The sequence below is a fragment of the Bos indicus x Bos taurus genome, chromosome 15 (assembly GCF_003369695.1).
Source record: "Bos indicus x Bos taurus breed Angus x Brahman F1 hybrid chromosome 15, Bos_hybrid_MaternalHap_v2.0, whole genome shotgun sequence".
Lineage (NCBI taxonomy): Eukaryota > Metazoa > Chordata > Mammalia > Artiodactyla > Bovidae > Bos > Bos indicus x Bos taurus.
The window spans coordinates 12,550,502-12,563,558 of record NC_040090.1 but is presented as its reverse complement, the minus strand read 5'-3'; the positions used below and the strand labels follow the sequence as shown (position 1 = coordinate 12,563,558).

The 13,057-nt window shown below is 40.1% G+C and overlaps 1 protein-coding gene across 4 annotated transcripts in view; it reads right to left on the bottom strand.

Annotated features, from left to right (window-relative positions):
- LRRC4C (leucine rich repeat containing 4C) overlaps positions 1-13,057 on the bottom strand; it is a 1,428,975-nt gene that overhangs the window by 1,038,127 nt on the left and 377,791 nt on the right. The gene's annotated exons all lie outside the window — the stretch shown is intronic.

Here is a 13,057-nt window from a genome sequence, read left to right as displayed (position 1 = left end):
TGGTTGGATGGCCTCACCGACATGATGGACATGAGTTTGAGTAGGCCACGGGAGTTGGTGATGGACAGTTCGGAAGCCTGGTGTGCTGCAGTCCATGGAGTCGCAAAGAGTCAGACACATCTGAGTGACTGAACTGAACTGATCTGCCTATTCTATTCCCATGGATAGCTCAGGAATTAGATGCCCAAGTTTAAATCCTGGCCATCAATATAGGAAGTGTGGCATGCTGAGTCCTATGTGACTCTTTGTGACCTCATAGACTGTAGCCCACCAGACTCCTCTGTCCAGGAATTTTCCAGACAAGAATACTAGAGTGAGTTGCCATTTCCTATTCCAGGGCATCTTCCCAACTCAGGAATTGAACCTGCATCTCTTGTGCCTCCTGTGTTGGCAGGTGCATTCTTACCACTGCACCACCTAGGAATCACCCAATAGGGCAGGAAGGTTCTATATTATCCATATTCTATAAATAAAGAAATTGAGGGGTCTTACGTCATACAGTTAGTGAGAGGTGGCCTCATAATTTGAGCAGGCAAGCTATTTACAAAGCCTCATACTATTCACAACCCCTCCATTCTGTCTCCTTGAAGTTGTAGGTAACAAGATTCATCATTAATTGTCTTACAAGGTTGTTATGAGAGAGCAGTGGATTTATAAAATTTGGGTGCACACAGCAGTGTGCCTAGTCCAGGGAGGGAGCTATCAATGCTGTATCCTGTCAACACATCAAACTTTGTAAGCACCAGTCTCTGTGCTTCCACTTCCTTTAGATAAAATACCAATTGTTAAATCTCCTTTAGCTTTTACTCTATCCTCTCAAAATCTAATTGGGTTTTTCCATACATGGCAAAGAAGAAGAAAAAAAGAAGATGACACAAATACATGTGGCTGTCTGAGTAGTTAAAATGGCAGGTGAAGCAAAGAAAGTCCAGCATCTCCATAGCTTCTTAAAATTTGGGAGGATTAAACTACAGAAAGGTTGTTCCATTGTGCCTGGAACTAAAGGACTTGTAGAGGCTACGGAGCACCTGTGGCATATATATAATCTTAATTTAGAAGCACCAGTAAAAGCAGCCTTTCCTAGCATTGATTTGAGTACCTGATGTTGATAAAAGTATAAGACTCACCAGCACTTTTGTGGAGGCTCTCATGATCAGTTTTACAGAAAAATATTCCAGCTATCATAGATTCTAGAATTTCACCCAAATGCAATGTCATCCCATCAGGCAATAGATACAAAATGTCTCATAGTATATGATTTCTCTTGTAGAAGAGGTTTACTAACAAGCAAGATGATGATAAAAGCATTAGAAATAGTTGGATTGGCCAAAAAGTTCATTTGGATTTTTCTGCAAGATTTTAAGTGAAAAGTGAAAGTCACTCAGTCACGTCCAACTTTTTGTGACCCCATGGCCTATACCATCCATGGAATTCTCCAGGCCAGAATACTAGAGTAAGTAGCCTTTCCCTTCTCCAGGGGATCTTCCCAACCCAGGGATCGATTCCAGGTCTCCCACATGGCAGGTGGATTCTTTACCAGCTGAGCCACCATGGGAGCCAAAGAATACTGGATTGGGTAACCTATGTTTTCTCCAGGGGATCTTCCTGACCCAGGAATTGAACTGGGGTCTTCTGCATTGCAGGAGGATTCTTTACCAACTGAGCTACAAGGGAAGCCCATAAAATGTTAGTGAAAGTAGCTCAGTCGAGTCCGACTCTGCAACCCCATGGACTATACAGTCCATGAAATTCTCCAGGCCAGAATACTGGGTTGGGTAGCCTTTTCCTTCTCCAGGGGATCTTCCCAACCCAGGGATTGAACCCAGATCTCCCACACTGCAGGTGGATTCTTTACCAACTGAGCCACAAGGGAAGCCCTTAAGATGTTATGGAAAACCCAACAAAATTTTTGGCCAACCCAATACTTTGCTTATTATCTCTTTTACATTTAATGACATACAAATATAAGCAAAATTTCATCAGACAAGGTTAATCTGCTACATTAACAATTTGGGAAGTAAACGAACCAGGGATGCCAAAAGCCAGGAGCTGTCATGGTCCTGTGGACTCTTTGGCAATCTGATGTATCAAGATGTCACATTTGCCTCTGATGAGTTAAGTTCTCCACATCCTGATGCTGACTGTTCCATGACAGAAACAAGGCCAGTTTATAATCTTAGCATCTCCTGAAGAACAGGCACTTTGGCTGACATTGGCATCTCCTTGACAACCCCCGAGAGGAAGGCTGAGATCTGGAGAAACTAGGAAAATGAGTTCTTCTTTTGCCTTAAATGCTGTCTCTCAGGTGGGCAGGGCAGACTAGGTTTGTTTGCAGGGAGGTTATGAATCTTTAATCTGTGTGTGTGTGTGAGTCTGCTGCTGTATTCCATAATTAAATCAGGGGAGTTGGAGTAATAACTTTGAGTCAAGGCGATGGTCACAGAGCAAGCTCTTTGCTTGTCTCTAAAATCTTTAAACAAATGTGTGTCCATTTCTCTCTGGACTGACAGGGAACCTACTGCACTTTTAGAGTTTCACTCATGTTCTCGCTCCTTCCTGCCTTTTGCACACGATCACATGCATATTTAGGGGAAGCCTTTTTTGTCATGGTCATACCCAAGAATTAATGCATAGGCACAGATTTTTTAAAAATACAAATAAAAAGACAGTCAGACTACATTCAACTTACTTGACATTGTGATGAGTTGTTTGGACTCTGATTTCCACTAAGGTGACCAGTAAAACACAGATAGAAATGTGTGTGTATATATGCATGAGCACATATCCATGGTTTTCGATGTATGTGTATGACTGTGCATGCATAAATTAGCATATGTTGGATTAAAATACACAAATAGAATTAAAAGATAAACAAGAGAATTTTCTAAAGGCTTTATTTGCCCATAGGTTTAGTCATATTATTCTACTTTTAAATTTAACAAACAATAATCATGTTACCGATTTCAGAATTAATGAATATATGCATTTGATAAGCCCTTTAGAAAAGGGAACACTTGAGTTGTATCACCTTATGAAAGTCAGGATTTGGGAGAGGCTATGAATGGATGGATTTAAATTGGTCCTCAGCTCATGAGTCAAGAACATAAGCAAAAGTGTCAATTACATCAGGGCATCAGGCTGATTGCAAAGTCCCCTAATAAATATGAATAAGATGATTTTACTTATTTATTTTGCTCCTGCTGCTGCTGTTGGGGAAGATGACAGCCTAATCACGTCTGCTCAGCACCGGGCTGCGAGTTTACATTAAGCGGCATGTGTTCTGTCATTACTGCACGGTTTGGAGGGATAATGGGCTTGTCTAAACTATACCACAGGCAAAGACCATTTCTGGAAGACACTGAGCAATTCAAAAATTTTCTGCATCTTTAAAATTTTTCTGGAGGTTTCAATGTGATTAATCACAATGAGGAAGAGAAAATATATATATATTTTGTACACCACACAACCTACTGAGTTACCTTGACTGTCATCTTCCTCTGCCAAGCAGACCAATGCTCTCTCCAGGTTTATGGCCCACTGAGATCAGCACCAAGGTTTATTAAGACTCAGCTCAGTTCAGTTCAGTTCAATCGTTCAGTTGTGTCTGACTCTTTGGGACTCCATGAATTGCAGCATGCCAGGCCTCCCTGTCCATCACCAACTCCCAGTCCCTACCAAAACTCATGTCCATTGAGTTGGTGATGCCATCCCAACCATCCCATCCTCTATCATCCCCTTCTCTTGACTTCAATCTTTCCCAGCATCAGGGTCTTTTCAGATGAGTCAGCTCTTCTCATCAGGTGGCCAAAGTATTGGAGTTTCAGCTGAGACTAGTCTCCCTTTAATCAACCATCTCATGCTGGATTCTGACCATTGTTTCATAATTTAGACAACATGCCTGTCCTAGACCAATAGCCATGATTTACCTTAGTGAAGTCACTCAGTCGTGTCCTACTCTTTGCGACCCCATGGACTGTAGCCTACCTGGTTCCTCCATCCATGGAATTTTCCAGGCAAGAGTTCTGGAGTGGGTTGCCATTTCCTTCTCCAGAGCATCTTCCTGACCCAGGGATCAAACCCAGGTCTCCCCCGCATTGTAGGCAGACATTTTACCATCTAAGCCCTTAGCCCATTTCTAAATTCTAAGCTGAATTATCTGCTTGGTAACCTGTGTCTTCCCTTGTGGCTCAGCTGGTAAAGAATCCGCCTGCAATGCAGGAGACCTGGGTTCAATCTCTAGGTTGGGAAGATCCTCTGGAGAAGGGAAAAGCTACCCACTCCAGTATTCCGGCCTAGAGAATTTCGTGGACTGTATAGTTCATGGGGTGGCAAAGGGTCAGACACAACTGAGCGACTTTCACTTCACTTTAACCTGGGTGTTCCAGACCATGGCCTACTCTTGTCCTTGTCAATTTCCTCTCTAGTGATGGGAGCTGTGTTCCTGAATGACAATCTATTCACTGAAGCTTTGCCTCCTTTTCTGGAAGATATTACTAATCCTATTTGCTTACATCCCAGGCAAGATTTTTGTTTCTGACCCAGAAGTTTGGCCTGTTTCCCTTTAGGATCATCCTGTTCCTATTTATTTAGTACTTACTCTGTTCCTAGTCACTGTATTAGATTTAAATGGATTTGTACATAAATATGTATCATTAAGAGGAAAGAAAAATACAGAATATTTATGGCTATAGGCTTTGGATTCAAACAAACATGATTCAAATCCCAGCTCCTCCACGTGTATCCTGTGTGACTCTGGGCAAGTTCCTTAACCTCTTTAAGTTTCAAGTTTTTCAGCTATAAAATTGAGATAAAATACTTAGCTTGCTAGATTCCATAAGAACTAAGTTAATATATACAGAATGTGCTAATAACAAAGCCCAGTAGCATAGAAATTAAACAGTAAATGTGCTCAGTTGCTAAGTCATGTCCAACTCTTTCGCAACCCCATGGACTGTAGCCCACCAGACCCCGCTGGTGATGGGATTTTCCAGGCATGAATACTGGAGTAGGTTGCCATTTTCTCCTCCAGAGGATCTTCCCAACCCAGGGCTCAAACACCATGTCACCCTGTGTCACCTGCATTGGCAGGCAGACTCTTTACCACTGAGCCACCTGGGAAGCCAAACAATAAAAGGCTGATATCTGAATCTATTTCCATGAATATCCCAATAATTTCTTTTAATGCATACACTGTGATAATCAACCAATCCTAGAGCAAAGAACAACTGAAGGTAACATAGTTTCAGAAAGCCTGGTGGCAGAAAGCAAAATAGAATAAGCTATAAAAATCACAATAATAATAATGTATGTGTGTGTTAGTTGCTCAGTTGCGTCTGACTCTGTGACCCCATGGACTGTAGCCTGCCAGGTTCTTTTGTCCATAGAATTATCCAGGCCATTCCCTTCTCCAGGGGATCTTCCCGACCCAGGAACAAACCCAAGTCTCCCACATTGCAAGCAGATTCTTTACCGTCTGAGCTACAACTCAGGGAATAATAGTAACAGCTAATGTTATTGAGAACTTACTAAGTTCCATAGCAATACTATATATACTACACTTATTTTGTAGAAGGAGAATAATGGGAAGAGGGTGGAGGAATGAAAGTGCAGAAAGTGACACTATTAACAGTTGCTGAAATTGAGGAAAATGACTCAAATATCTCTATTCATTTACTGTTATCATAATGCTATTCTTACCTCTCCTTTACTATTTTGCTCACTGAAATTTATCCTGAATATTTTTTTATGTTATTAACATTATTCAGTAGAAATGAACAAAAGTTATAAGTGCAATAAAGTTCACTGCAACATTAATTGCAATTAAATGTATCATAGGCTGATTCTTTAACATTGAGCCACCAGGGAAGAAATATTTAATTCTAAAAAATGTCCACAAGTTTCTACCCCTCCCTGCAGTCAAGCCCTTTGCAATGTGACTTTACAACTCCAACATCAAGAAATGGAGTTGTGGGACTTCCCTGGTGGTTCTGTGGCTGAGACGCTGCACTCCCAATGCAGAGGGCAGGGGTTCGATCCTTGGTCAGGGAACTAGATTTCACATGCCATAACTATGAGTTCTCATGCAGCAACTGAGACCTAGCACAGCCAGATAAAAAAATGTATAAATATTAGGGGAAAAAAAAAGAAGAAATGGAGTTGTACTTCCTCATCCCTAGAATCTGGGCTGGCTTCGGGCTTAGCTTTGGCCAATAGAAAATGGTGAAAATGATTTTACCCAATTCCAACCCAAGCTCTTGTTCCTGTTGTTCAGTTGCTAAGTTGTGTCTGACTCTCTGCGACCACGGACTGCAGCACGCCAGGCCTCCTTGTTCCTCACTAACTCCCGGAGCTTGCTCAGACTCATGTCCATTGAGTCGATGATGCCATCCAAACCATCTTATCCTCTGTTGTCCTCTTCTCCTCCTGCCTCAATCTTTCCCAGCATCAGGGTGTTTTTTAATGAGTTGGCTGTTCATATCAGGTGGCCAAAGTATTGGAGCTGCAGCTTCAGCATCAGTTCTTCCAAGGTATTCAGGGTTGATTTACCTTAGGATTGACCGGTTTGAACTCCTTGCTGTCCAAGGGATTCTCAAGAGTCCCAAGCTCTTAATTTTTTCTTTTGGAACTCTGACAGCCACCATGTAAACAGGTCCAAGGTCAGTGTGCTAGAGAATGAAAAACTTGTGGTCCAGGCATTCCCATTGCTCCAGCTGAAAGCCAGCCAAGTCCCCAAAGCAAAGTCATCCAGCTGACCTGCAATTGACTACTGACACGTGAGAGAGCCCAGCTGACACCAGAAGAACTATCTGGCTCAGCCCAGCTCTCATTACTGACCCACAGTATCAAGGACTAAACAGATGCTTTTATTTTAAGGCACTAAGTTTCAGAATGGTTTACTGACACAAAGGTTGAACCATAAAACAAAATAGTAGGCATCATGCAACAAAATACTAGGCAAGCTTTAAAATGGCAATGATGACATCTAAGTAGAATAACGGATATTTTATGATATAATACTGAGTGAAACTAGGAGAATGAAAATATTAGTCTGTAAGCAGTAACTGGAATTATGCAAATTTATGCAAGCAAATAAAATGTGGCCTGTAAAAAAGGACATTGCTTTCTAAGGTTGGTAGCATTAACTATTACGTTGTCATCATTTTTGTTTCTTTTAATATAATAATATTTTCTGATGAAAATATTTAATAGGACATAAAGTAAGAGGCATGCCCAATAGTAGGCTATCTTTAATGCTGTGACATTAAATTAGTGAAAAATACAAACTGAATCATTTACCTCCCTTCCCCAATGAACATTATTATTGAAAAAATGAAATGGTCCAAAAGAAATATTTCAAAAGTGGAAGGAAATCTCTTTATTAGTTAGAAATGAAACTAAAATTCACAGTAGCTTATACTTTCATTATCTGAGTGCTAGAATTTAAAACAAAAATGGGTATTTAAATACTCCATGGATCACAAAACCCATTTTCATAGTGAAAGATATTGATAACAGCTAAACTCTCATATGGTAAAAGGTTGGCATTTAAATGTTAAAGGTGACTGACCTAAGATAAGAAAGAAACAATTTCAACAATAATTCTAAAAATTACTAGCACCAGAATGGCTCATTCCTTTACTAAATGTAGATGTGCACATCATAAAAGCATTGCCCCAGGAAAATGAAACTGACTTATATGCAAAAACCAAGGAACTGCAATGAAATCCTGAAGGCATGTCCTTGGAAATTCACCCTTGACCCATATATCTCCTTGATCCAGCGGGCTGCTGAAGCACGATGCTGCTCTTCTAGCTGAGTGCGCATATTTGCTGTATTGAGAGGAATGCAGACCTTGGTGTCCCTCTTGCTTTATGAAGCCAATTTATTTTGACAGTTTCCTCAGCCTCCCCAAAACTGTCAAACATCCAACATGCTGCAGATTGAACTCTAAGCGCTGTAGTCTGAAGTTGAAAGCTGGGAGGTAGGGACCAGTATCAGAGATAGCAATGCAGAATTTGTGTCTTGCTCCTTCCTTACAAGTCAAGAGCTCAGAAATGAATGAATCTGTTCTTTATTTAGGCTTTGGCCATTCCTTTCTCTATTAGACACATTTAGTGTGTCCCTAAAACCCTTATATATCCTGTTATTTTGACCAGTTCATTTATTTCCCAACTGACACACTCACTTTTCACCTTTTCCAGTCTAATGGCCCTTCCACCTGTCATTGAGTAGCTTCTCCCCGCTCTAAGAAGGCAAGTCAATCTCCCATTTCCATTTCTTCTCTCTCTTCCATATCCAGAACCTCTTCCACTTGGTATGTAGCAGGATGCTGTCTTTTTAGTGAAGCAAACTTCATTGTGATGCCAATGACCTAGTTTGAGGGTTGTTAAAAAATAAACAGCCCTGTGGAACTCATCACTCATTGTAAGGATATTGCCAAGGACATTGTTCATTACATCATACAGCATCCTATTTACGAAGCCTTCTGAAAGACATGCCTGTCCCATTTTATTAAAAAAAAAAAAGTTGTCCTGCTCCTGTTTGTCCTGTGTTTACTTATTTTTGCTTGTTTTCTTTGTTTACTTACAAGAGACATTGTGAATTGTGTAGTCAATATAGTAGATGGTTAACTCAAGGAAAGTGTATTGTTATCAGACTCTGAAGAATTAATCATTGTTCACAGCTCTTCTTTGCCTCCAGTCATATTTTTCAGTATTGGTTTATTGTATTTTTGATTGTTATCTGCTGGTTACACTCATGTATCTTTTAGCTAAAATTTATGGAACATTCATTAAGACCAGCAGAGCTGTAAATACAATGTATGAATTTAGTCATTTTAATCCTCCTTTCAAACCTATAAAATAGCTACTATAATTATCTTAGTTTTGCAGTTAGAAAAAATACCAGATGCAAGGAGATTGAGTAACTAACTGCCCTAATGTCACATAGCTAGCGAGTGGAGGAGCTGCTCAAAGTTAAATTATTTAAGCAAGAAGACAAAAGGAGGAGTTTGTTGCATTTGAACAAGACATGGGGATGGCTTATCTATAATGAAGGTGATCCCATTAAGTAAGTAAAATAGCCTTAACCACTTAGGTGACAGAACAACTTTGCTATTCTGTTTGATGACTTGTTAGAGGATTTTCCAAATCTCATGCCGCTAGCTACCCAGGTGGTGCTAGTGGTAAAGCACTCGCCTACCAATGCAGGAGACAGACACAGATTCGATCCCAGGGTCAGGAAGATCCCCTGGAGAAGGGCATGGCAACCAGTATTCGTGCCTGGAGACTCCTGATCATAGAGGAGTCTGGTGGGCTATGATTCATAGGGTCGCAAAGAGTCAGACATGACTGAAGCAACTTAGCACATAATACTCTCTCTAAGGTCTTAAGAGACTAGCCCAATACCTAGAGTTCACAAGTTCAAGGTTTAGGATTTCTGTATATGGAAGTTAGAGGAGTATGGTACCACCAGGCTGTCTCCATGCCTTTGCCGACTGTGAATCTTGTGTTTCCTATGAGGATTTTTATGTTGGATCACCCTTGAAATCCATGTTTTTGCCTCGCTCAGATTTAACATGATTATGTTTAACAGAGCTCAAACTTTGAAATGGACAGCTTCTGTATAAGTGGGCTTGGGGATCTTAGTTTCATTTTGTAATGCTGAATTTTTACTTTTAGCTAATAAAAATTGACTTGCTGCTACGGCTAAGTCACTTCAGTTGTGTCCAACTCCGTGCAACCCCATAGATGGCAGCCCACCAGGCTCCCCTGTCTCTGGGACTCTCCAGGCAAGAACACTGGAGTGGGTTGCCATTTCTTAAGTTGGATTATATAGAAATTTCTATCTTCAAAAGGTGGTAGCAACATCCTTTTTTAGAATTTTAAAGGAATAAATAAATTTTGATCTAGTATGTTTGAGTCCTTTGGACAAATATAAAATTATTTTTTTCTAGGCAAACAATGGAAACAAATCCTGACTAATTTAGGCAGGAGACAAGTTTTTTGGAAGAATATGAAGGAACAGACAGAATCAATGTGAGACTGAAAAGAAGCTGTGAAAACCAGTGGGAATTAAGGGAAGATTGATATATAAAAAAATGAAATTAAAAGACGCTTACTCCTTGGAAGGAAAGTCATGACCAACCTAGATAGCATATTCAAAAGCAGAGACTAATATTACTTTGCCAACAAAGGTTTGTCTAGTCAGGGCTATGGTTTGTCCTGTGGTCATGTATGGATGTGAGAGTTGGACTGTGAAGAAAGCTGAGCACCGGAGAATTGATGCTTTTGAACTGTGGTGTTGGAGAAGACTCTTGAGAGTCCCTTGGACTGCAAGGAGATCCAACCAGTCCATTCTGAAGAAGATCAGCCCTGGGATTTCTTTTGGAGGAATGATGCTAAAGCTGAAACTCCAGTACTTTGGCCCCCTCATGCAAAGAGTTGACTCATTGGAAAAGACTCTGATGCTAGGAGGGATTGGGGGCATTAGGAGAAGGGGATGACAGAGGATGAGATGGCTGGATGGCATCACTGACTCGATGGATGTGAGTCTGAGTGAACTCCGGGAGTTGGTGATGGACAGGGCGTGCTGCGATTCATGGGGTCGCAGAGTCAGACACGACTGAGCGACTGAACTGAACTGATATCTAAAACAACACCCAGCCAATGCTATCTTTGGACACTAGGAACTGGTGTTGGTACGGCTGCCAGGCTATCCACCTTGGATGCTTCTGCTAGGGCAAGTATCAGTGCTAGAATTTGCCGTCCTAAAGGTTCAGCCCTCATGGAATTCTGGGAACCATTCATTGTCTTTGGCCTTTCAAGGCCCGAGAACAGCAGAGGCCACCTGCCATTGCTAGTCTTAGACATACTTTATCATCTCCTGTTGGTTTTTCTTAATCTATAATTCTTCATAGAAATACCCTTTAATTTTTTTTTCAATTACTCTTTTTTTTTTGGCTGGGTCAGGTCTTAGCTGCAGCACTTGGGTTCTCTCGTTGTGGCACACAGGCTTAGTTGCTCTGATACACGTGGGATCTTAAGACCAGGGATTGAAACCATGTCCTCTGCGCCAGAGACCACAAGGGAAGTCCCTTCAACTACTCTTTTTGTTAGACTGCCATCTGGCAGGAACCATGACTTTACAGGATATACTGTGTGCTATGAAAGTCAGTCCTTGATTTTATTGTTGTCAGTTTCACAAAGCTAATGACTTGTGTTTGTGTCCTGTGAAAGTCTCTAATTTGAACTAAATATTGGAAAACTCTGTAGACTCATTCAGAACTTCAGTTTTTAAAAATGTAACAGTTCAACCCTTGAATATATATTAGGGTGGAAAATATTTATATTGGGTCTGTTGGTTCTGTTGAAAATCAAGTCTACTTTTCAGTGTCTTAGTAGTCATTGCTAATAGCTGAAATGTTGCTGTGCTGATACTCTTAAGTGCCTCGCTTTATCTCATCTCCTCCCATTCCAGGAAGCTAGATGAACTGAGTTGAATTCTGCAACCTGCCTTATATTTGAGAATAAGCAATGGCTCTGAATTTCAACTTATAAGATGTATCTTATAAATTTTAAAATGGGATTTGTATAATTTTTATGTAAAGTTATCCAGGATTTTCATTTATCTGTATGGTTTCTTGTGGCAGTCATTAGTTCCACAGTTGGTAAAAAGAGATTATATGCATATAGGTAGATACCTAGCTAGCTAGATGAAAGAAAGAATAAAATTGCATGATAAAGTAGCAGGCATCTTTATTATTAGGAGAAGAGTTTTCAATCTACTAATGTGTGTTGTCATTTTCTAAGATAAGTTATGGTAGATATCGTTCACCAGTTGTGTTTTATTGGTAGGTTATATTTTAGATAGAGGATCATCTCTTAAAATCAGGATTCCATAGGTTTCAAAAAATGATGTTTTGGGTATACGAAATATTTTATAGCAATCTTGGGTATAATAGCCTTATTTTACACTGAATTGTCAGAAGCTCTGTAAGACCTTAAATGAAAATTCTGACACAACTGGAAATTCCCATGCAATGTAACTGTTTGTGAAGTTTGCACAACTTCTCTTGCAGTGTCTCCAAGGACAGCATATTCTTTACTCAGTGTGGCATTTTACTTGCTCTCAAGCAACTCCATATTTTATAAATGCTTTTCTTATATTGAGCTATTACGTAGTATTTTATAAATTCTAGCAGTGGTTCAAGCTTTGTCCTTGGAGGAAGACAGAATAAATGTACTCCTTATTTCTCAGCGTCCCTGGGTTCACTCAAATTTTTCCTATGTGTTTTCTACGTTTCCTCACAAATTTTATCAACTTGGAATCACGCTATTTTCCCTCTAGTTCTTTAAAAAGTGGCACTTAGAATCACATTGAGTATTCTGGGTGTGGTTGGATCAATGCAGAAAATGAGACTGAAACCTGCTGTGTCATTCAAACTGGTTTTCTTTATAACATCAGAAATTTGCAGTCACATCTCACTGTGGATTCTTATTAAGGTTGAGATCAACTCAACGCCCCATGAATGTTTTCATGTGAACTCTTGCCACAGCATGTCTTCTCTCTCCTATACTTAGGCAATTGATTTTTGAAATCTAAACGCCTATCCCTAAGGTTATGCACAGCTGAATATTCTTTTGGTGAATTAATACAATTATACCCTCTAAAGACTTCAAGGTAATAATAATGGTGATGAACACAATTATCAAGACTCTTAGAGCTTAAAGAGTGTTTTAACATATGTTATTTCATTTTATCTCAATAATTTAGATAGAAATAATGGCTATTATGAACAACACCTTGAAGATGAAGCAGATGAACATCAAAAAGACAAACATCAACTTGAAGAGGCATTAGAGGTGCTGGTCTATGATACTCAGATGCCTAGGAAATAGGACAATACGCCTAGAACTCTCTCTTTCTCCTGTTGCCTAATCCAAATGTCTTTCCTAAATCAATACATTCGAGTAGAACATACAAGCCACGTTCTACAAGCCAAAGAATCCTGTTTTGCATGCTTCAATCAACAGTACCTGAAAGCTGGGGAACTGCC